Source organism: Pan paniscus, chromosome 9 (assembly GCF_029289425.2).
Source record: "Pan paniscus chromosome 9, NHGRI_mPanPan1-v2.0_pri, whole genome shotgun sequence".
Classification (NCBI taxonomy): Eukaryota; Metazoa; Chordata; class Mammalia; order Primates; family Hominidae; genus Pan; species Pan paniscus.
Window position 1 is genome coordinate 55,409,623 of NC_073258.2, and position 24,649 is coordinate 55,434,271.

The following is a 24,649-nucleotide window of genomic DNA, read 5'->3' on the forward strand; positions in this document are numbered from 1 at the left end:
GTCTACCAATTTTGTTCATCTCTTCAAAGAGCCAACTTTTAATTTCATTGATCCTTTACATTTTTTTTGGTCCCAGTTTTACCAAGTTCTGATCTGTGTAGTTTTTTTTCTTTTAACTTTGGCTACTGTTTGTTCTTGATTTTCTAGTTCCTTGAGGTACAACATTAGGTTGACAATTTGAGATATTTCTACTTTTTTGATGTAGGTATTGAACCCTATTAAGTTCCCTCTTAACACTGTTTTTGCTGTATATCAGAAGTTTCGAGATGCTGTGTTACTATTTCCATTTGTTTCCAATTTCTTTAAAATTTCTGCCTTGCTTCATCATTGATATGAAGTTTGTTCAGGAGCAGGTTGTTTAATTTCCATGGATTTGTATTGCTTTGAGAGCTCCTTTTAATATTTATTTCTAGTTTTATTCCACTGTGATCCAAGAAAATGCTTGTTATGGTTTCAATTTAAAAAAATTTATTGAGACTTGCCTTGTGGACTAGTATATGGTTTATTTTTGAGAATATTCTATGCACAGATGAGAAGAATGTGTATTTTTCATGTGTTGGGTAGAATGCTCTGTAAGTGTCCATTAGGTACAAGTGGTTTAGACTCCAGTTTTAGCTCACAGTTTCTTTGTTCATTTTCTGCCTCAATGATTTGTCTAGTGCCATCAGTGGAGGTATTGAAGTCCCCCACTATTATTCCATGGCTGTACACTTTTTAAAAAATCTATGCTTTTTACAATTTTTTTATTTTTTTCTATTTTTTTAACTTTATTCATAATTGGGATTGACAAGTTTTCTTTTTTTTCCTTTTAGAGATGGAGTCTGGCTCTGTTGCCCAGGCTGGAGTGCAGTGGCATGATCTCGGCCCACTGCAAGGTCCACCTTCCAGGTTCACGCCATTCTCCTGCCTCAGCCTCCTGAGTAGCTGAGACTGCAGGCTCCTGCCACCATGCCTGGCCAACTTTTTTTTTTTTTTTTTACATTTCTCTTTTTTATTTCTATGCCTTGCTTATTTTCAAAAACAGGTTTTAACTTCTATAACATTTTCTGAATAGCACTGCTGGAAAAAAAATAAATTTATTTGCTTTTTTGGTATATAACACACTGCATTTCCTTCCTTTAAAAATTTATTTTGCCATTTTAAACTTTATTTCCTGAAAAAATTAGCATTAAATATTATTTTTATCCATAGTTGAAAAAAACTAAAGCATCCATTTTACATTTCTATATTAAAGAAATTTGAACATGTAACACATATATTTACAGTTTATAACTCACTTTTACATATGTTTCCTCAATGCAAAATTTTGCTTAATTTTAACACAGCTTAAACATAATATTGCCCATATGACAGTCTTGCTGCTTTCGATATTTTATAATCTACAATGGTAAAAGCTGGGAAACAGTTTCAAAGTTTGTGGCTTGGTATGTCAAACAGAATTTGACGTTCACAATTTGTCTAAAGTCTTTTTGCCAAAAATTCACAGCACAGTTTTATAAAGAAAGTGGGAGGAGCTTAGTTGGAGCAATTTATAGACTGTGCAGTGAGAAGTGATGTCCAGAGATTAAGTAGTCAACTTATTTATTTCCTAAATTTTATTTTTTCAGTTTAACTTATTTGTTAATTCTTTTTCTTTTTGAAAAGAGGAGACTCAAATAACTTCTTTGGAAAATGATTCTTAATTTATCTGCAGCCCTATTTTGAAATAAAGTGTATATGGTAAAGAAAAGATTTGTACCATTTCAAATTTTTTGTTAAGGATTGAAACTTGAGCTGCAAAAAGTTGTCTGTCTGTTTTTGAGACAGGGTATTGCTCTGTGGCCCAGGCTGGAGTGCAGTGGCATGATCATGACTCACTTCAGCCTTGAACTTCTGGGCTCAAGTGATCCTCCAGCCTCTGCCTTAAATGTATACATATATATTTATTATACTTTAAGTTTTAGGGTACATGTGCACAACATGCAGATTTGTTACAAAACAGAGATATAGACCAATGGAACTGAACAGAGCCCTCAGAAATAATGCCACATATCTACAACTATCTGATCTTAGACAAACCTGAAAAAAACAGGAAATGGGGAAATGATTCCCTATTTTAAAAATGGTGCTGGGAAAACTGGCTTGCCATATGTAGAAAGCTGAAACTGGATCCCTTCCTTACACCTTATACAAAATTAATTCAAGATGGATTAAAGACTTAAATATTAGATCTAAAACCATAAAACCCTAGAAGAAAACCTAGGCAATACCATTCAGGACATAGGCATGGGCAAGGACTTCATGTCTAAAACACCAAAAGCAATGGCAACAAAAGCCAAAATTGCCAAATGGGAGCTAATTAAACTAAAGAGCTTCTGCAGAGCAAAAGAAACTACCATCAGAGTGAACAGGCAACCTACAGAATGGGAGAACATTTTTGCAATCTACTCATCTGACAAAGGGCTAATATCCAGAATCTACAATAAAACACAACAAATTTACAAGAAAAAAAACAAACAACCCCATCAAAAAGTGGGCAAAGGATATGAACAGACACTTCTCAAAAGAAGACATTTATGCAGCCAAAAAACACATGAAAAAATGCTCATCATCTCTGGCCATCAGAGAAATGCAAATCAAAACCACAATGAGATACCATCTCATACCAGCTAGAATGGTGATCATTAAAAAGTCAGGGAACAACAGGTGCTGGAGAGGATGTGGAGAAATAGAAACACTTTTACACGTTTGGTGGGACTGTAAACTAGTTCAACCATTGTGGGAGTCAGTGTGGTGATTCCTCAGGGATCTAGAACTAGAAATACCATTTGACCCAGCCATCCCATTACTGGGTATGTACCCAAAAGGTTATAAATCATGCTGCTATAAAGACACATGTACAAGTATGTTTATTGTGACACTATTCACAATAGCAAAGACTTGGAACCAAGCCAAATGTCCAACAATGATAGACTGGATTAAGAAAATGTGGCACATATACACCATGGAATACTATGCAGCCATAAAAATGATGAGTTCTTGTCCTTTGTAAGGTCATGGATGAAGCTGGAAACCATCATTCTTGGCAAACTATCACAAGGACAAAAAACCAAACACTGCATGTTCTTGCTCATAGTTGGGAATTGAACAATGAGAACACATGGACACAGTATACCCGGCTAATTTTTTGTGTAGAGATGGAGTTTCTCTGTGTTAGACAGGATGCTCTCATGATCTGCCTGCCTTGGCCTCCGAAAGTGCTGGGATTACAGGCATGAGCCACTGCACCTGGCCAAGAAGTTTTCTTTTTAAATTTTATTATTTCAACATAATAATGACTTCTCAAGTAAATTGAGGAACTTTACAATGTCTTTTTTCTTCTATGGTTTTGAATTTTTGTTTTTATTATACTTTAAGTTTTGGAGTTCATGTGCACAATGTGCAGGTTTGTTACATAGGTATACATGTGCCATGTTGGTTTGCTGCACCCATCAACTCTTCATTTATATTAGGCCTATTTCTCCTAATGATATCCCTGCACCAGCCCCCAACCCCCTAACAGGCCCCTGTGTGTGGTGTTCCCCTCCTGGTGTCCATGTGTTCTCATCATTCAACTCCCACTTATGAGTGAGAACATGCAGTGCCAAGACCAGCTTAGTCAGGGAGACAGTAACCCACTGGCGCTAGAGAAATTAAAGACACACACTGAAATATAGAGGTGTGAAGTGGGAAATCAGGGGTCTCACAGCCTTCAGAGCTGAGAGCCTGAACAGAGATTTAACCATGTACTTATTAACAGAAAACCAGTCATGAGCATTGTTTCTGTAGATATTAAATTAACTAAAAGTATCCCTTATGGGACACAAAGGGGTGGGCCAAATTAAAGGAATAGGTTGGGCTAGTTAACTGCAGCAGGAGCATGTCCTTAAGGCACAGATCACTCATGCTATTGTTTGTGGCTTAAGAATGCCTTTAAGTGGTTTTCTGCCCTAGGCGGGCCAGGAGTTCCTTTCCTTCATTCCTGTAAACCCACAACCTTCCAGCTTGGGCGTTAGGGCCATTATGAACATGTTACAGTGCTGCAGAGATTTTGTTTATGGCCAGTTTTGGGGCCAGTTTATGACCAGATTTTGGGGGGCCTGCTCCCAACAATGCAGTGTTTGGTTTTCTCTTCTTGTGTTACTTTGCTGAGAATGATGGTTTCCAGTTTCATCCATACCCCTGCAAAGGACATTAACTCATCCTTTTTTTATGGCTGCATAGTATTCCATGAAGTATATGTGCCACCACATTTTCTTTATCGAGTCTACCATTGATGGGCATTTGGGTTGGTTCCAAGACTTTGCTATTGTGAACAGTGCTGCAATAAACATACATGTGCATGTGTCTTTATAGTCAAAAGATTTATAATCTTTTAGGTATATATCCAGCACTGGGATTGCTGGGTCAAATGCTATTTCTAGTTCTAGATCCTTGAGGAATCACCACACTGTCTTCCACAATGGTTGAACTAATTTACATTCCCACCAACAGTATAAAAGCATTCCTATTTTGCCACATTATCTCCAGCATCTGTTGTTTCCTGACTTTTCAATGATCACCATTCTAACTGGCATGAGATGGTATCTCATTGTGGTTTTGATTTGCATTTCTCTAATGACCAGTGATGATCAGAATTTTTTCACAAGTTTTCTGGCTGCATACATGTCTTCTTTTGAGCAGTGTCTGTTCATAATCTTTCCCCATTTTTTGATGGGGTTGTTTGTTTTTTCTTGTAAATTTGTTTAAGTTCTTTGTAGCTTCTGATATTAACCCTTTGTCAGACGGATAGATTACAAAAATTTTCTCCCATTCTGCAGGTTGCCTGTTCACTCTACTGATAGTTTCTTTTGCTGTGCAGAAGCTCTTTAGTTTAATTAGATCCCATTTGTCGATTTTGGCTTTTGTTGCCAATGCTTTTGGTGTTTTATTCATGAAGTCTTTGCCCACCCCTATGTACTGAATTGTATTGCCTATGTTTTCTTCTAGGATTTCTATGGTTTTAGGTCTTATGTTTAAGTCTTCAATCCATCTTGAATTAATTTTTGTATAAGGTGTAAGGAAGGGATCCAGTTTCAGCTTTCTGCATATGGCTATCCAGTTTTCCCAGCAACATTTATTAAATGGGGAATCCTTTCCTCATTTCTTGTTTTTGTCAGGTTTGTCAAAGATCAGATGGTTGTAGATGTGTAGCATTATTTCGGAGGCCTCTATTTTGTTCCACTGGTCTATATATCTGTTTTGGTACCAGTACCATGCTGTTTTGGTTACTTTAGCCTTCTAGTATAGTTTGAGGTCAGGTAGCGTGATGCCTCTAGCTTTATTCTTTTTGCTTAGAATTGTCTTGGGTTGTATGGGCTCTTTTTTTTGTTCCATATGAAATTTAAAGGATTTTTTTGCAAATCTGTGAAGAAAGTCAGTGGTAGCTTGACGGGGATAGCATTGAATCTATAAATGATTTTGGGCAGTATGGCCATTTTCACGATATTGATTCTTCCTATCCATGAGCATGGAATATTCTTTCATTTGTTTGTGTCCTCTTTTATGTCCTTGAGCAGTGGTTTGTAGTTCTTGAAGAGGTCCTTCACATTCCTTTTAAGTTGGATTCCTAGGTATTTTATTCTCTTTGAAGCAATTGTGAATGGGAGTTCACTCATGATTTGGCTGTCTGTTTGGCTTTTATTGGTGTATAGGAATGCTTGTGATTTTTGCACATTGGTTTTGTATCCTGAGACTTTGGTGAAGTTGCTTATCAACTTAAGGAGATTTTGCGCTGAGACGATGGGGTTTTCTAAATATACAATCATGTTATCTGCAAACAGAGACAATTTGACTTCCTCTTTTTCTATTTGAATACCCTTCATTTCTTTTGCCTGATTGCCCTGGCCAGAACTTCTAATAGTATGCTGAATAGGAGTGGTGAGAGAGGGCATACTTGTCTTATGCCAGTTTTCAAAAGGAATGCTTCCAGTATTTGCCCATTTGGTATGATATTGGCTGTGGGCTTGTCATAAATAGCTCTTATTATTTTGAGATACATTCCATGAATACATAGTTTATTGAGAGTTTTTAGCATGAAGGGCTGTTGAATTTTGTTGAAGGCCTTTTCTGCATCTATTGAGATAATCATGTGGTTTTTGTCATTGGTTCTGTTTATGTGATGGATTACATTTATTGATTTGTATATGCTGAACCAACCTTGAATCACAGGGATAAAGGCGACTTGATTGTGGTGGGTAAGCTTTATGATGTGCTGCTGGATTCAGTTTGCCAGGATTTTATTGAGGATATTCACGTCAATGTTCATCAGGGACATTGGCCTAAAATTTTCTTTTTTTGTTGTGTCTCTGTCAGGTTTTGGTATCAGGATGATGCTGGCCTCATAAAATGGGTTAGGGAGGATTCCCTCTTTTCTATTGATTGGATTAGTTTCAGAAGGAATGATACCAACTCCTCTTTGTACATCTGGTAGAATTCGGCTGTGAATCCATCTGGTCCTGGACTTTTTTTGATTGGTAGGCTATAAATGATTGCCTCAATTTCAGAGCCTGTTATTGGTCTATTCAGAGATTCAACTTCTTGGTTTAGTCTTTGGAGGGTGTATGTGTCCAGGAATTTATCCGTTTCTTCTAGAATTTCTAGTTTATTTGCTTAGAGGTGTTTGTCGTATTCTCTGATGGTAGTTTGTATTTCTGTGGGCTCGGTGGTAATATCCTCTTTATCAAATTTTATTGCATCGGTTTGATTCTTCTCTCTTTTCTTTATTAGTCTTGGTAGCGCTCTATCAATTTTGTTGATCTCTTCAAAAAACCAAGTCCTGGATTCATTGATTTTTTGAAGGGTTTTTCTGTGTCTCTGTCTCCTTCAGTTCTGCTCTGATCTTAGTTATTTCTTGCCTTCTGCCAGCTTTTAAATGTGTTTGCTCTTGCTTCTCTAGTTCTTTTAATTGTGATGATCGGGTGTCGATTTTAGATCTTTCCTGCTTTCTCTTGTGAGCATTTTGTGCTATAAATTTCCACCTACACACTGCTTTAAATGGTCCCAGAGATTCTGGTATGTTGAGTCTTTGTTCTCATTGGTTTCAAAGAACATCTTTATTTTTGCCTTCATTTCGCTATTTACCTGGTAGTCATTCAGGAGCAGGTTTTTCAGTTTCCTTGTAGTTGAGCGGTTTTGAGTGAGTTTCTTAATCCTGAGTTCTAATTTGATTGCACTGTGGCCTGAGAGACAGTTTGTTATGATTTCTGTTCTTTTACATTTGCTGAGGAGTGTTTTACCTCCAATTATGTGGTCAATTTTAGAATGAGTGCGATGTGGTGCTGAGAAGAATGTATATTCTGTTGATTTGGGGTGGAGAGTTCTGTAGATGTTTACTAGTCTGCTTGGTCCAGAGCTGAGTTCAAATCCTGGATGTCCATGTTAATTTTCTGTCTCAGTCATCTGTCTAATATTGACAGTGGGGTGTTAAATTCTCCCATTATTATTGTGTGGGAGTCTATGTCTCTCTATAGGTCTCTAAGAACTTGCTTTATGAATTTGGGTGCTCCTGTATTGGGTGAATATATATTTAGGATAATTAGCCCTTCTTGTTGAAATGATCCCTTTACCATTATGTAATGGCCTTCTTTGTCTCTTTTGATCTTTGTTGGTTTAAAGTCTATTTTTTCAGAGACTAGGATTGCAACCCCTGCATTTTTTGGCTTTCCATTTGGTTGGTAGATCTTCCTCCATCCCTTTATTTTGAGCCTATGTGTGTCTTTGCACATGACATGGGTCTTCTGAACACAGCACCCTGATGGGTCTTGACTCTTTATCCCATTTGCCAGTCTGTGTCTTTTAATTGGGGTATTTAGCCCATTTACATTTATGGTTAATATTGTTATGTGTGAATTTGATCCTGTCCTTATGATGCTAGTTGGTTGTTTTGACCATTAGTTGATGCACTTTTTTCATAGTGTCGATGGTCTTTACAATTTGGCATGTTTTTGCAGTGGCTGGTACTGGTTGTTCCTTTCTATGTTTAGTGCTTCCTTCAGGAGCTCTTGTAAGGCAGGTCTCATGGTGACAAAATCTCTCAGCATTTGCTTGTCTGTAATGGATTTTGTTTTTCCTTCACTTATGAAGCTTAGCTTAACTGGATATGAAATTCTGTGTTGAAAATTCTTTTCTTTAAGAATGTTGAATATTGGCCCCCACCCTCTTCTGGCTTGTAGGGTTTCTGCAGAGAGATTCACTGTTAGTCTGATTGCCTTTTCATTGTGGGTAACCTGACTTTTCCCTCTGGCTGCCCTTAACACTTTTTCCTTCATTTCAACCTTGGTGAATCTTACAATTATGTGTCTTTGGGTTGCTGTTCTTGAGGCATAACTTTGTGGTGTTCTCTGTATTTCCTGAATTTGAATGTTGGCGTGCCTTGCAAGGTTGGGGAAGTTCTCCTGGATAATATCCTGAAGAGTGTTTTCAAACTTGGTTCCATTCTCCCTGTCACTTTCAGGTACACCAACCAAGTGTAGATTTGGTATTTTCACATAGTCCCATATTTCTTGGAGGCTTTGTTCATTTCTTTTCACTCTTTTTTCCCTAATCTTGTCTTCTTGCTTTATTTCATTAAGTTGATCTTCAATCACTGATATCCTTTTTTCCACTTGATTGATTCAGGTATTGAAACTTGTGTATCTTCACAAAGTTCTCTTGCTGTGTTTTTCAGCTCCATCAGGTCATTTAAGCTCCTCTTGACATTGGTTATTCTAGTTAGCAATTCCTCTAACGTTTTTTCAAGGTTCTTGGCTTCCTTGTATTGGGTTAGAACATGCTTCTTTAGCTTGGAGGAGTATGTTATTACTCACCTTCTGAAGCCTACTTCTGTCAATTTGTCAAACTCATTCAAACTCCATCCAGTTTTGTTCCCTTGTTTATGATGAGTTGTGTTCCTTTGGAGGAGAAGAGGCATTCTGGTTTTTTGAATTTTCAGCCTTTCTGCACTGATTTCTCCCCACCTTTGTAGTTTTATCTACTTTTGGTCTTTGATGTAGGTGACCTACCGATGGGGTTTTGGTGTGGATGTCCTTTCTGTTGATGTTGATGGTATTATTTCTGTTTGTCAGTTTTCCTTCTAACAGCCAGGACCCTCAGCTACAGGTCTGTTGGAGTTTGCTGGAGGTCCACTCTGGACCCTGTTTTCCTGGGTATCACCAGCAGAGGCTGCAGAACAGCAACTATTGCTGCCTGATCTTTCCTCTGGAAGCTTTGTCCCAGAGGGTCACCAGCCAGATGCCAGCCAGAGTTCTCCTGTATGAGGTGTCTATTGGCCCCTACTGGGAGATGTCTCCAAGTCAGGCTACATGGGGGTCAGGGACCCACTAGAGGAGGCAGTCTGTTCATTATCAGAGCTCGAAGGCTGAGCTGGGAGAACTTTGCTCTCTTCAGAGCTGTCATGCAGAGATGTTTAAGTCTGCTGAAGCTGTGCCCCTGGTGTCCCTTCCCCCAGGTGCTCTGTCCCAGGGAGATAGGGGTTTTATCTATAAGTCCCTGACTGAGGCTGCTGCCTTTTGTTCAGTGATGCCCTGCCCACAGATGTGGAATCTAGAGAGGCAGTCCGCTCTTCTGAACTGTGGTGGGTTCTGCCCAGTTTGAATTTCCTGGCAGCTTTGTTTACACTGAAGCATAAAACTGCCTACTCAAGACTCAGCAATGGCAGATGCCCCTCCCCCCACCAAGCTCAAGCATCCCAGGTCAATCTCATACTGCTGCACTAGCAGTGAGATTTTCAAGCCAATGGATCTTAGCTTGCTGGGCTCTGTGGGCTTGGCACCCACCAAGCCAGGCACTGGAGGGAATCTTCTGGTCTGCTGGTTGCCAAAACGATGGGAAAAGCATAGTATCTTGGCAGGAGTGTACTGTTCCTCCTGGTACAGTCTCTCACAGCTTCTATTGGCTAGGAAAGGGAAATTCCCTGATCCATTTCACTTCCTGGGTGAGGCAACACCTTGCCCCGCTTTGGCTCACCCTCTGTGGGCTGCACCCCCTGTCCAATCAGTCCCAATGAGATGAACCAGGTACCTCAGTTGGAAATGTAGAAATCACCTGCCTTCTGCATCAGTCTCACTGGGAGCTGCAGACTGGAGCTGCTCCTATTCCACTGTACACCTTTTCTTAGGCCTAGTAGTATTTGTTTTATGTATCTGGGTGCTCTCATGTTGGGTGTTTATGTATTTGTGATTGTTATAACTTGTTGAATTTATACATTGTCATTAGATAATAACCTTCTTTGTCTTTTTTTTTTTACTGTTGTTGATTTAAAAGTCTGTTATGTTTGATATAAGTATGGCTACTCTTGCTTGCTTTGGGTTTTTTTTTTTGCATGGTATATATTTTCCCACACATTTACCTTGAGCCTGCAAATTGTCTTCAACAATTTTGTGGGTTTGTAATAAGCAGCATCTGGTTGAATTTTTTTTTTTTTTGAGATAGAATCTAGCTCCATCTCCCAGGCTGGAGTGATGTGGCATGATCTCTGCTCACTGCAATCTCTGTCTCCTGGGTTCAAGCAATTCTCCTACCTCAGCCTCCCAAGTAGCTGGTATTACAGATGTGTGCCACCACACTCAGCTAATTTTTGTATACTTAGTGGAAACAGGGTTTCACCATGTTGGACAGGCTGGTCTCAAACTCCTGATGTCAGGTGATCCACGTGCCTTGGTCTCCCAAAGTGCTGGGATTACAGGCATGAGCCACTGTGCCCAGCCTGGATTTTTTTTAATCCCTTCCACCTGTCTATATCCTTTATGTGGAGCATTTAATCATTCCCATTCATAGTTGATATTGATATGTGAGTTTTTTTCCTGTCATAATGGTAATTGTTACCTAATGGCTTTGTAGTTTCAGTTGTGTAACTGCTTTATAAGACCTGTAAATTTTATACTTTTGCATGTTTTTATGATGGTGAATATGTTAGACCATTCTTACATTGCTATAAAGGAATACCCGGGACTGGGTAATTTAGAAACAAAAGAGGTCTAATTGGCTCACAGTTCTTCAGGCTGAACAAGCATGGCATTGGCATCTTCTTGACTTCTAGAGAGGCCTCAGGAAGCTTTTACTCATGGTGGAAGGTGAAGTGGGAGCAGGCATGTCACACAGCCAGAGCAGGAGCAATGTGTGGGGAAGATGTCACAGACTTTAAGATAACCCGATCTAAAGAGAACTCACTCACTATCACGAGGACACCACGAAGTCATGAGGGATCCACCTCCATGACCCAAACACCTTTCATTAGGCCCCACCTCCAACATTGAGGGTGACATTTCAATGTAAGATTTGGGTGGAGACAAATATCAAAACTCTATCATTCCACCCCCATCCTCCCCAATCTCATGTTTTTGTCACACTGCAAAACACAATCATTCCTTCCCAATAGCCCCCCAAAGTCTTAATTCATTCCAGCATTAACTCAAAAGTACCAAGTCCAAGTCCATAGTCTCACCTGGAGATTAGTTTCTTCCATCTACAAGCCTGTAAAATCAAAATGGGTTATGTACTTCCAAGAAACAATAGTAGTACAGGCTTTGGGTAAACATTCCCTTTATAAAAGGGAGAAATCAGCCAAAAGAAAGGGGCTATAGGCCCCATGCAATTTCAAAGCCCAGCAAGGCAGTCATTAAGCTTTAAATCTCCCAAATACTCTCCTTTGACTCTATGTCCCACATCCAGGGCATGCTGTTGTAAGGAGTGGACTCCCAAAGCCTTGGGCTGCTCTGCCCTGTGACTTTTCCATGCTTAGGTTGCAAGCTCAACCATTCTGGATTCTGGAGTGTAGCAGCTCCCTTTCTACAGCTCCACTAGGCAGAGCTCTAGTAGGGACTCTGTGTGGGGCCTCATTAGAGGTTCTCTATAAGGGCTCCACGCCTGCAGCAGGCTTCTGCCTGGGCATCTAGGCTTTCTCATACATTTTCTGAAATGTAGATGGAGGCTGCCAAGCCACCTTCACTCTTGCACTCTGTGTACCAGCAGACTTAATACCACATGGAAGCTGCCAAAGCTTATGGCTTGTGCCCTCTAGAGTGGCAACCTGAGCTGTGCCAGGATCCCTTTGAGCTGTGGCAGAAGCTGGAGCAGCCTGGGATGTGGGGATCAGTGTCCATTGCTAGAGAGGTAGTGTGATCTTTTGGGTGTGTTGCAACACTCTTTTTTTCTATGGTCCCAGAATTCTTATGCTGGTTCCTTTTTGGATTTACTTTTGTTTGGATAGAAATTTATTCCCCTCTTGAGGGTGTGACTATATATTGTGTAGGATCCTTTGACTTTGCTTCTGGGTACTTTCAGGGGGCCAAAGCTATGAATTTTTTTATGATAGCCTTAGTGTAATGGTTTTCTCAAATACTATTCTTTGTACATTGCAGTGGCAGTGGATTGGGCATGTGAGAAGGATCACCACCTCCTGCAAAGATGAGCAGGGGGAAGTCTCTTATTTTATTCCCCAGCATTGTGCACTTCTGTCAGCAGGGATTGTATTGGGTTGTTTAGTTTTACCTACAGGTCAGTAGGTGGCACTTGCAGATACAAGCCAGCTGAGCACTGTGCAGTTGTGTGGGCAGTTTAATAAGCTGTGCAGGTTGACTTCCAAGCCAGTAGGTGGCACTTGCAGATACAAGCCAGCTGAGCACTGTGCAGTTGTGTGGGCAGTTTAATAAGCTGTGCAGGTTGACTTCCAAGCCGGTAGGTGGCATTTCCAAGAGAGAGGGAGCAGTGAAATTTTTCCTTGGATTTTGTTCATTACAGAAGGTCTGGGTGTCTCATGTAAGGGGTGGTGCCATGGAACTCCCAGGGCTCCCTGTCCTATGCTCTGCTGCTGCAGTGGTTGGATGGGGCAAAGCCAGGCATAGCTGGGTGTGGGAAGTCCTGAACCAGGATCTCCAAAGCTGGTGCAAGTGCTGATTCTGCTGGGGGTTTGGGGTCAGGTCTCAGGCTACTGGAGCAACCCTCCAGGAAGGGGCAGAGCCACTTCTGCTGCATCAAAGCACCTTCATGCTAGAGGGGAAGGGTGGCCATGAATCAGCAGCTGGAAGTGGCAGTGGGACCTGCTCCACCCCCAAACCTCCAACCCCATGGGTTTCCCTACAGCATTAGGCCACCAACAGCTGGCCAGAACCCCTAGGCACATCCTAAGCTGTCTGTGTTCAGATGGAAAAGCCTCCCCAGGCCATGAAACTCCTTGTCTGGGGCAGAAACTTTGGCTCTCAGGCTACACCCTTCCTGGTCTGGTACTATGAAGGGAGGGGTACCCAGTTCCTGTACAACAGTATGAACCCACACCACACTCTTCTCTCACTTCTGGCTGTGGGGGGCTCCAGATCAGATCAGATCAGATCACAAATCTCATCTCCATGCTCCTGGATGGCATGCTTGAATTGTGCAGGGATAGGATCAGGCCAGCAGCCTTGCTCTTGGGGTTCCTGGACTCAAGTGCTGGCTGTGTTAGGGAGGGCAAGCTGGTCCCTGGCCAGTGGAGGAACACTCACGTAGGGCAACAGTGGCTGCACTGTGGGCCTGCCTCTTGGAAGGGTGGTCCTCTCTCCATAGGAATGGCTAGGCAGACAGCTTTGGGAGAGACTGGCAGACAAGGGGCATGTGGTCCAAATGACCTCAGTCCCACAGCAGAAGCAGTGGAACCTCTCCTTGAGGCATGTGAGAGCAACTGCCCTCCCCTCTCAGTACCTGGCCCAGCAGCCAGCAGTGGCAGTGGCAGCCTCAGGGCAGGAAAGAGATCCCTGGGGAATGGGCTCCTAGAATGGCACCATGCTGCAGCTGTCCAGTGCTTAGAAGCTTGTGAGACTCCATGTAAGTTTGAGAAGCACCTGTGCATGATGTCCAGGCAGCTCTCTATGCCAGTCCAGAGGCCTATGGGGTTGAGGGACTCTCCTATAGCTAGGATTATGGAAGTCTGCAGCAGAAATATGGAGCTCTGAGGTTCCTTCACTTACCCCTTCTTTGGGTCTGGGGCAGCTCTTGGCTCCTAGCAACCCCAAACAGGTAGCCCCATATCTCCTTCCTTCACCCTCAGTGTCTCCTGTTGCCTCTTTGTTGAATTCCAGTGCTCTTTCTCACATGATCTGTTTAAAGTGTGAATATCCACTCGATATTTTGGTTCCTTTCTGTGGAAGAGGTGTACCCCAGCTGAATCTAGTCAGTCATCTTGAAGTTGCATATTTTTTAATTGTAAATTTTTAATACAATGTAGCATCTCATAAATGTATTAGTTTTAATAGTTTATAAATTTTGATTTGCTACACACACAAAATTATTGTATGCAAATAATGACAGTTTAAAATTTTTCCTGGTCATTTTTATAAATGCCACTTATTTCTTTTCTTTGCCTTATTGCACTGGTTAGATTCTCCAGCACAATGTGGAATAGATGTAATTATAATGGATAGTGTTGCATTGTTCCTGACTCCCAGAGAAAGGTTTTAGTATTTCCTGATTAAGTACAATGTTGGCTGTAGGGTGTTTGTTAATAGGTTTTATCCTACTGAGGAAGTTCTATTCCTAGTTTTCTTAAACTTTTTAAAAATCATGAATGTATGTTAAATCTTATCAAGTTTTTTCTCTATTTACTGAATTGATCATTTGTTTTACTACTTAATTTTGTTCATGCAGTGAATTACATGAGTTGATTTTTTTTTGAGACAGGGTCTCACTCAGTTGCCCAGACTGGAGGGCAGTGACACAATCACCAATCACTGCAGCCTTAACTTCCTGGGCTCAAGCGATCCTCCCACCTCAGCCTACCAAGTAGATGGAACTATGGCACATGCCACCACACCTGGCTAATTAAAAAAAATTTTTTTTTTTTTGGTATAGATGGTGGTCTCAGTATTTTGCCCCAGCTGGTCTTGAACTCCTGAGATCAAGTGATCTGCCCACCTCAGCCTCCCAAAGTGCTGGGATTACAGTGTGAGCCACTGCATGTGGCCATGAATTGATTTTGAATGTGAAATCAGCATTTCATTCCTGGGACAAAACTTACTTGCTCATGATACATTATTATTTTTATATATGGCTGTATTTTATTTGCTAAATATTGGGTTTAGAATTTTTATGTCTGTGTTAATGAGAGATATTTATCTGATTTTTTTTTCTTATAATGCCCTTTTTCATTTTCTCTAATCCCTGAAAATGTTGATATAAAATTGGTAGTATTTTTTAAAAGTGATATGTAGAATTCACTGATAAAGCTACATGGGATGTAATCTTGATATTTTTGGGAGAAGTCAGGGGAAATTTTTCAAGAGCGAATTTAGCACATGTATGTTATTCAGGTTTTGCTTGTGTGTGTGTGTGTGTGTGTGTGTTTAGAAAGTTGCGTTTTTCCAAAGAAATGATAAATGTCTGAGATAATGGATATGCTAATTACCCTGAATTAGTACTATACATTATGTGTATCAAAATGTCACTATTTACCCCATAAATATGTACAATTATTATTTGTCAATAAAAATTAAAAGTTGCTTAGTATAAATATTTTAAATTTGCATTTCTCTGGTTACTAATGGAGTTGAAAGTTTTTTCATACTAATGAAGTTGGAAGTTTTTCAAGAATGACCATTCATTCTTCTTTTGGAAATTGTTCTTGTCCTTTGCTCATTTTGTAGCTGAATGATTTCTAATTAACTTGTAAGACTCTTTGCATATGGAGGATGCATACATTTTCTTTATGCAATCGAAATATTGTTTTTACAGACATTTTTGAATGACAAAAAATAGAAAACTGTGTTTTTCAAAGCAGAGGTCCATTTCTTTTTAACTGGCAAGGACATTAGCAAAATTCATTTGTAATGTCTTCTTATTATCTTGTTAAGATCTGTAGAATCTACAGCATAGTCTTTTCATTGCTGATTCTCATAATTTGTTTTTTTCCTTATATTTTAAAACCAATTTTGCTGAGGAAATTAGTTTTATTAATTTTTACACAAAACCAACCCTTATCTTTATGTATTTTCTCTATTTTTAAATTAATTTTATCCCAAGTATCTCTGTCTTCTACTTACTATTCATATTATACCATGTTTTATGCATTTATTTTGCTCTACTATTTCTAGCTTCTGGAGATGAAAGCTTAGTTCTTTTCCTTTAATCTTTTTTTATTTTATAATAATTGCATTTAAAGCTATATATTTCTCTCTGAGCAATTCTTTAGCTTCATCTAGTATTTTTTTGTTTTTACTGCCTTTCAGTTAAAATTCGTTAAAAATTTTTCATTGGCACTTCTTTAATATATGAATAATTTAGAATTGTGTTGCTTGATTTGGAAATAATTGGGGGATGTTTAGTTATATATTTGTTATAAATTTTTAGTTGAAGCCTACTATTATTAGATATGTATTCTGTATGGTTTAGTCCTTTGAAATGTACTGCATCTTGTACTGTGGCCCAGTGTATTTTCTATTGTGGTGTGCGTTCCATGAGCACTTAGAGATAAATAGAATAATCTTACATTTGTTTTCTCTTTCCCCGCTCCCTTACTAATACACCTTCAGCTAACCTGACTGAAACTGTGTGATAAACTCAAGACTTTTTAGGGAATGACATTGCTTTATTTGCATTCAAATCAAGTTTTCTTGATTTGTTCTGAAGTTAACATTTATCGTCTTCTGGGAGTGAGTTCAGATGCCATCTGCAACACCACAGCTTAACCTTTCACAGTTGAGTTTAAACTTGAGTCTAGTTATAGGTCTAGAAGCAAAGAGGGATGATGAAGATGGGTCTTGAGGGAAATCAACATTGTTTTGCTGGGAAACTGCTTCAGGGAAGGACATATAATTTCCTCAGGCAATGCAAGGTTAAACCTTCAGTAGGGGTGAAGAGGTTTCTTCCACTAAGAGTGAAGGAAAAGTTCTACTAGAGGTGGGGAGGCCTCTTCAGCTGGCAAAGCAGGCTTATCTTTTCTCTGTTCCATCTTCTCAGTATCCTCCTTCTGAAGCAGAAACATAGTTTCATCCATGACTGTTTTCTCTCTAATCTTCATCCAATATCAAGTTATTTTCCTCAAAATTCATTAATGTATCTTAAACTGTCTCTATTACTCTGCGTTAGTTTCGGTTTCTTAGATGCATATCTGAAATTGAGAATTTTTACAAAAGTGACTTATAAGGAGAAGGGGTTAAGGGAAGCTAACTGTGGTAGAGGGAAGAAAGGACATGATCTCAACTGGAGTCTGGCTTCAGATGTGGTCTCAATTGAAGTCTGCCTCAATTGAGTCTGGAGACATTGAAGCTCTGGAGGATACATTGTATTATACAACAACCTTTTAAACTTTCATGTCTGTTAGTCATTGGCCACTGCTGGGTCCTGACGGTGGGCATAATCTTCTGGGTGTTGCACCTCCTATTTTCTGTGGTGCAATTGTCCAGGGAAGGGTGGGGCTGTGAGTTGTTAGCAGCCCAGACACAGCAGGTGGGGCATGAGTTCACTTACCAGGCAAAGGGCATTTGAGCTGGATGCAACAGTGTCCCTAAAACTCGGCATCTCTTGGGAGTCACCAAAGTTCAGACTCCCATTTATTCACACCTAAATCATTATAATTACCTCCTAGCTGTTCTTCTCTTGGGAGGCTTGACCCTTCAATCCATTTTTCATACTGTAGCTAGAGTTATCATTCCCAAAACAAATCCAACTACATTTCTTGCTAGTTTAAAAGTACTTTCACTATTTTCTCCATGGTACTTAGTATTTATTTTTAACACAATTATGAGACCCTTTTTGATCTTACCAAGATCCTACTTTCCAGCTTCATGTCTTGTATTTTCCCTTTTACAACCTCAGTGTCCTACACTGGCACACAACGGGGGTTCAATAAATAATTGTTGAATGAAAAGATAAATTGATAATTACAGTCATAGCAAATTGTTTGGGTTTCCTGCTGACTCTTTCTCATCTTCTGGCCTTTGTTACTTATTCCCTCTCATAGATGCACTCTTAGCTCAACCTTATGCCTACTTATTCTGCTGACCCCTTTTCTGCCTTTGGCTTCTGTTTTTTCTTTTTCTTTTTCTTTTTTGAGACAGAGTCTTGCTCCATCAGCCAGGCTGCAGTGCAGTGGCAAGATCTTGGCTCACTGCAACCTCTTCCTCCTGGGTTGAAGTGATTCTTCTTCCTCAGCCTCCAAAGTAGTTGGGATTACAGACATGCACCACCACGCCCAGCCAATTTTTGTATTTTTAGTAGAGACAGGGTTTCACCATGTTGGGCAGGCTGATCTTGAACTCCTGACCTCAAGTAATCCACCCTCCTTGGCCTCCCAAAGTGCTGCGATTACAGGCATGAGCCACTGTGCCTGGTCAGCTTCTGTTTTTGATGTCTTTTCATCTAGGCATCCTCTTTAGATCTCCTAGGTCTTTGTTGTGTGTCCTTCTAACATGCTTTCACAGCACTCTGTAATTCCATGATCTTACTATTTATAGTATTATGTTGTAATTCTCTGTTCTCTTCTTGAAGTGTCTCAGAGTATCCTAACTTTTGTGAAAAGAGGACCCTGGTTTCTCTTTATTCACCACTAAGCCCCAGAAACTATCAATATGCCTGATACATTCCTGGGGATAAAAAGTATTTGTTGATTAAGGAATAAAGAATGCAAGGAATAAGTGGAATACAGTTATCCTGAAATTGCTTTGCGTGTAGCTATATAATTTGAAAAACAGCTTTTAGACTGGGTGTGGTGGCTCACACCGACAATCCAGCACTTTGGGAGGCTGAGGTGGGCAGATCACAAGGTCAGGAGATTGAGACCATCCTGGCCAACATGGTGAAATCCCATCTCTACTAGCCAGGCATAGTGGCAGGTGCCTGTAGTCCTAGCTACTTGGGAGGCTGAGACAGGGGAATCACTTGAACCTTGGAGGTGGAGGTTGCAGTGAACCAAGATCGTGCCACTGTACTCCAGCCTGGCAACAGAGAGAGAGTATGTCTCAAAAACAACAAACAAAACAGCTTTTAATATGAAAATGTTACCAAAAAGCAAACTGATTGATAGAAAAATATAAACAGCCCATATACATAAGATAATAAAATTTTACTGGGAGTAGGAAAAATATCAAGATAAACTACATGTTCATATGCTGAGAATGCAGTTTCAATTTCTTTCTCATTGTTTCAATAGGAGTTAAAAAATGTGGTTTCCCTATGAGGTCCAACCAGAATTCTTAGTCTGAAGGTAGAAAATACTTTCCTAGCCTCCACTACTACTTTTGCTTTATATTTTATTGAATTTATTCATTTTCATTAATCCTTTTATTCATTGATTCTGTTTATGTTATACCAGACATGGTACCTTGTAGGAACTATTGTTATCTATCGGGCAAGTACTTTATGGAGTATAACTGTATATTTAATAAATAGAAATTTCTCCTTGATATCAAAACATCTTCTTTATTTGAACCATCACTCTTTCTGGTTGATTATCAGTATAAAAAGGGTAACATGAGTAATACAAAATGATTCTGAAGCCTACAAGGACATTTGGAATCATGGTATAAACTTCATTGTTTACCCATCAGATGCTAAATAGTTCTTTGCTTTTATAGCCCTGAAGTAGTTAGACAGCATAATATTTCAGAAAACAAAGGCCATTAATTTTGATATATAAAAATGAAAGAATTATTAATGAAAAAGTTATATTTTTAATGAACTAACATATACAATGTGTCCAGCATAGTACTTGTCTCAATAAATGATAGCTGTTATAATGATCTGATCTTTCTGGCAGGGTATCATGGTAGTTAAGCACATGGTTTGGGAAATCAGTGAGATTCTGATTACTATCTATTTTATACTTCTATTTTGACACTGTCCCCTTCTCTCAGTTTCCTCTTTGGTAAATGGGGATAAGAATAATGCCTCCCTCAGTTTGTTATGGACATTATTACTTAATATAGATATATTTATTTTATTACTTATTTTACATTTATTAGAAGGAAGGCCTATGAGTCTCATATATATGGATGAAGCTAGTGAAACTAAGCCCCAAATTGGTAGAATTTTCCCAGTTTGTGAGAATAATACACGGTTAGGTTTTCTCCTTTTTCTTGAACCCATTTTGACTCCCCTCAAGGCATCATCTATGGATCACTGTGGTTAATTATTTTATTTATCCAATAAGTATTCCTTGCTGACATTACCCAAAATGTCCTTTTGACCCTTGCCTCAGCTGAATCATGTTGGGCTCCAGTCACATTTATTTGACACTTGAAATAGCTTTCCTACTACACAATTTCCTAATGGCATTTTTCATCTGAGCATTCCTCAAGGTGTAGATTAAGGGGTTTAACATAGGAGTTATCATAGTGTAGAATACAGCAACTGCTTTATCAATGGGTAAAGTAGCTGAAGATCTCATGTACACAAATATGCAGGGTATAACGAATAAGATGACAACTGTGATGTGGGAGACACAGGTGGAGAGGCCTTTGTGCCTTGCCTCTAAGCTGTGGGTCCTTAAGGAGTACAGTATGACCACATAGGAGACCAGGGGCAAGAGAAATTTTAACAGGCATATGAACCCACTGTTGGCAGCAACGAAGAGTCCTAGAGTGTGGGTATTAGTGCAGGCAAGATTGAGCAAAGGATTGAGATCACACGTAAAGTGATCTATGACATTAGAACTACAGAAAGGTAATTGGAAGATGAAGAGGATCTGTATGGTTGCATGAAGAAAGCCTCCTACCCATGACACTCCCACTAGCAGGCTACAAACATGCTGCTTCATGATGGTGGTATAGTCCAAGGGCTTGCAGATGACCACAGAGCAGTCATAGGCCATTACAGTAAGTAGGATGACCTCAACACCTCCCAAAAAAATGTTCTCCAAAGACTTGAGTCATACATCCATTGAGTAAGATAATCTTGTTTTCATAGAGTGAATCTGTGATCAGCTTAGAGGCATTGACAGAGGAATAGCAGGCATCAATAAAGGACAGATAGGCCAGGAAAAATTACATGGGGGACCTCAGTGATGGGCTGGCAGTGATGGTGACCACAATGAGCGCATTTCCTATCATGGTGGTGATGTAGATGACAAAACACAACAAATATGATTTTCTGCATTTTTGGATTCTCTGTAAGCCCCAATAGAATAAACTCTGCCACATTGTTTCTATTCACCATGTATTTCAAATGGTGGCTAATTACATTACCTGAAAAGAAAACAATTTTTATTAATACATCTTTAAATTTGTTAAACTTCTCCATTGTAATTTGTAGTATAATAAATTCTTGGATTCTACTGGGTTGTGATTTGAAGATTTTTTCTGAGACAGGAAAAAAGTTTTGGGTTTTGGAGGTTTACTGAAATTGCCTCCCTGGTGAAAACTGTGCTACGAGTTTTGATATGAGAAACTTTTGTAGCACACAGGCAGGAGACCATCTGTGAACACTTAATCATCCGAAACAACTAAAAGTTGAATGATTGCACACATAGTGGCAACTAAGCCTGAAAAGATTATAGAATATAGATGTAAAGCACATGAATGCAAAACTCAAAATTTGCTCTCTGTCTCTCTCTCTCTCTTTTTTTTTTTAGAAAATAATGAAATATGAAATGTTATGCACAATATGAGTGAAATGATAAAGAGGAATCTGAAGAAGGGGGATTCTTGGGATATTTCTCTAGTGAAGGTCTTTGTGTGTTTTTTATGACATGGGCTGAGATCCAGTAAGGAGCTGGAAGCCAGATAATTGAACTTAGTTAGTAGACTATTTAGAGTAGTTGACATAAGAATAACAGTGAATTTGTGGTGAATTTGTGATGAAAATGTAAAGAAAGAATATAAGAGCTACTATAAAAGAATTCATAATCTATTGTCTAAGTCCTATTAACTTTATAATAGCTAATAATATACACCTCTGAATAACTGCTATGAGCATGACATTGTAGAATGTGCTTTGCACACATGATCTCATTTTATCAATTTTACAGATGAGGACACAATCTCAGTGACTAATATTAATAGTTATAGTGTTAATATTAACTAATATTTACTGAACACAGCATGTTTCAAGTGCTTTTACGGACATTTGCTTATTGAATCCTCACTGAAAACCTATGTATTAGTTACTATTGTCTTTTTACACTTATTTTACACATTAGGAAATAGAAGCACATAGAAATTAAGTTTCCTCCCAAGATCGAGCAGATAATCAAGGCTGGACCCAATATTAAGTTTCAGATTATGCTTGTTAATTTTTTCCCTCCAAAGTCTTAACTCATGCCTTATATTGTTATAATAAACAATGTTGAACTTTTAATTTCCCTTTGATATGGCCATAATTTTTATAATTACTTAATACTACTTCAGAGACAAGTTTATATGAAGTAACTTCATCAGCAGACAGACACACACACATAATGATATATTGAAACTCCTAAATATTAAGAAAAATGTGGTATTACATTCACTGAAGGGCTGTTTTTGCTTAGCCCCTCCCTCAGCACTATCCATTCCTTCTTAATCCCCTTCCAAAGCACGGGACCCTAGCCAGAATCTTCTGCAAAGTGTTAAAAACCATTATCACAATAGTTAAATGTGTTAGTTTGAGAATCAGAAAGACTAGATCAGAATCCTCATTTTTTCCACCTATAACTTCTTTTACCAGGGGTATATTTCTTGGCACCTTCCATCTTAATCTTATCATCCATAAAATGATAATAGTATTCACCTCACATACTGTTATGAGAATTAATTGGGAGAACATATATGAATATATCTACCCTACTGTTAGGGACATACACAGGACTTTCATTTATTTTTATGGCTGTATAAGCCTAGGAGACAGGATAAATTGACAGTGTGATCAATATAATACAGAGAAACATTTGCCCACGCATTAAGCTCACAAGGAAAGCTCTCCAATTTTCCTTTTACAGGGCTTTATATTATTCATAGCATTTAATATTCATATTTCTGTCTTTTGTGTGTGTGAAGTGTATTTAAATTTTGTTTTAGTCCTCATAACTTGTCTCATTCACTAAGGAGGTGTCTCATGGCGAAAGCATGGTACCCAATATCAGAGAGATTGGTTCTACAAATTGCTTAATCTCTATAAGCCTCAAATATTTCAACTGTCAAATTAGGTTAATGATATTTACCAACTACCTTTTGAATAATTGGAGTGAGAATGCAAGACTCTATTACTCTATTGGAAAGTGTTGAAAAATACTGACTACTATATATAGAAAGTAACAATCTTTGATAAGCTTCAGCACTATTGAAAAACTTACCTTAGTTGTCTTTGATGATCTTAATGATGTTTAGGAGTACTCAGACACAACCATATTTGAGATTATCTTTTCTTGGGATAAGTAAGTTTCAACGTGAAAGATATTTCACACTTCAAAAGAGTTTATTCAGGTGATTCAATATCAAATCAACAGTTGTTAAGAAAGTCTGTTTGTAAGTCTAAATATTTTCTTCTAGCCTAAAGCCTCTGAACATTTTCACAAAAAAAATGATGTTACATGGCTCTGGTCAACTCAGGGTAAGATGAAGAAAGTGTGGAGGAAATACATGTAAATGAGTCACTCAATTCTTGATGAATCTTGCTTTGGAGATGTGAACAACAACAACAACAAAAAACATTTTTACCTTGTACTGCATGTGTATTTAAAGAGGTTTCTACAAAGATTCAGAGACCTTGTCTTTTAGCTGTTGCTTTCTCTCCCAGGAATTAATTATCTCCTTTGATGGAAAGACTTTGTCTTAGAAGCAGATATTCTGGAGAGACATGTTTGAAAAACACCCATCCTGAATGGGGAATTGAATTCTCTATATTTAAAACTTAAGCCTGTGAGAGTCTCTTTTTCCTATCTGAACCCAGGTTTCTAAGAAAGCTGAATGCCATGTAAATGGCAAGGTGGCATAATTCCAGAGTGGGCACCCCATGTAGTTTCCCTGTCGACTCATGCTACAGAAAGAGCTGCTATTTTTTCACCTAATATGAAACCTTTTTTGGAAAAATGTTATGGATTTCTTGAGATCTAGAGCACTGAGGGCATGAAATTAATGGCAGCCATTTTAAAGGACTTGAAATGCTATTTTTCTTTCCCTCCTCCTACTTTATTGAGGTATATTTGACAAGAAAATTTTATATTCAATTTTATATTCAAGAAATTTTTATAAATCATATTGATGATTTATATATGTATACCTTGGGTAGTAATCACCATAATCAACATAATTAATATGCTCATCACCTTACATAGTTAATCACTTTTATTGGTATGGTGAGAAACTTAAGCTCTACCTTCTTAAATCTACTGTAATGTATACAAAACTGTGGTAATAACTATAGTCACTTTGCTGTACCTTAGCTCTACAACTTATTTTACATAAGTGCAACTTTATGCACCTTGACCAGCATTTCCATTTCTCCCTGCTCTAGCCCCTCACAACCACCATACTATTCACTGTTTCTATGAGATTTATTATTTTAGCTTTTACATAAAAGTGAGGACATGCAATATTTGTCTTTTTGTGCCTGGCTTGTTTTGCTTAGCATAATGTCCTGCAGATTTATCCATGTTTTGCAAATGGAAGAATTTCTTTTCTTTTAAGGCTGAATAATATTTATGTGTATATAAAAT

At 38.7% G+C, this 24,649-nt stretch overlaps 1 pseudogene; it reads right to left on the reverse strand.

Moving 5' to 3' along the window:
* Window positions 1–20,245: 20,245 nt before the first annotated feature.
* On the reverse strand, window positions 20,246–21,174 carry LOC100984431 (olfactory receptor 4C13-like; annotated as a pseudogene).
* Between the last annotated feature and the right edge of the window lie 3,475 nt (window positions 21,175–24,649).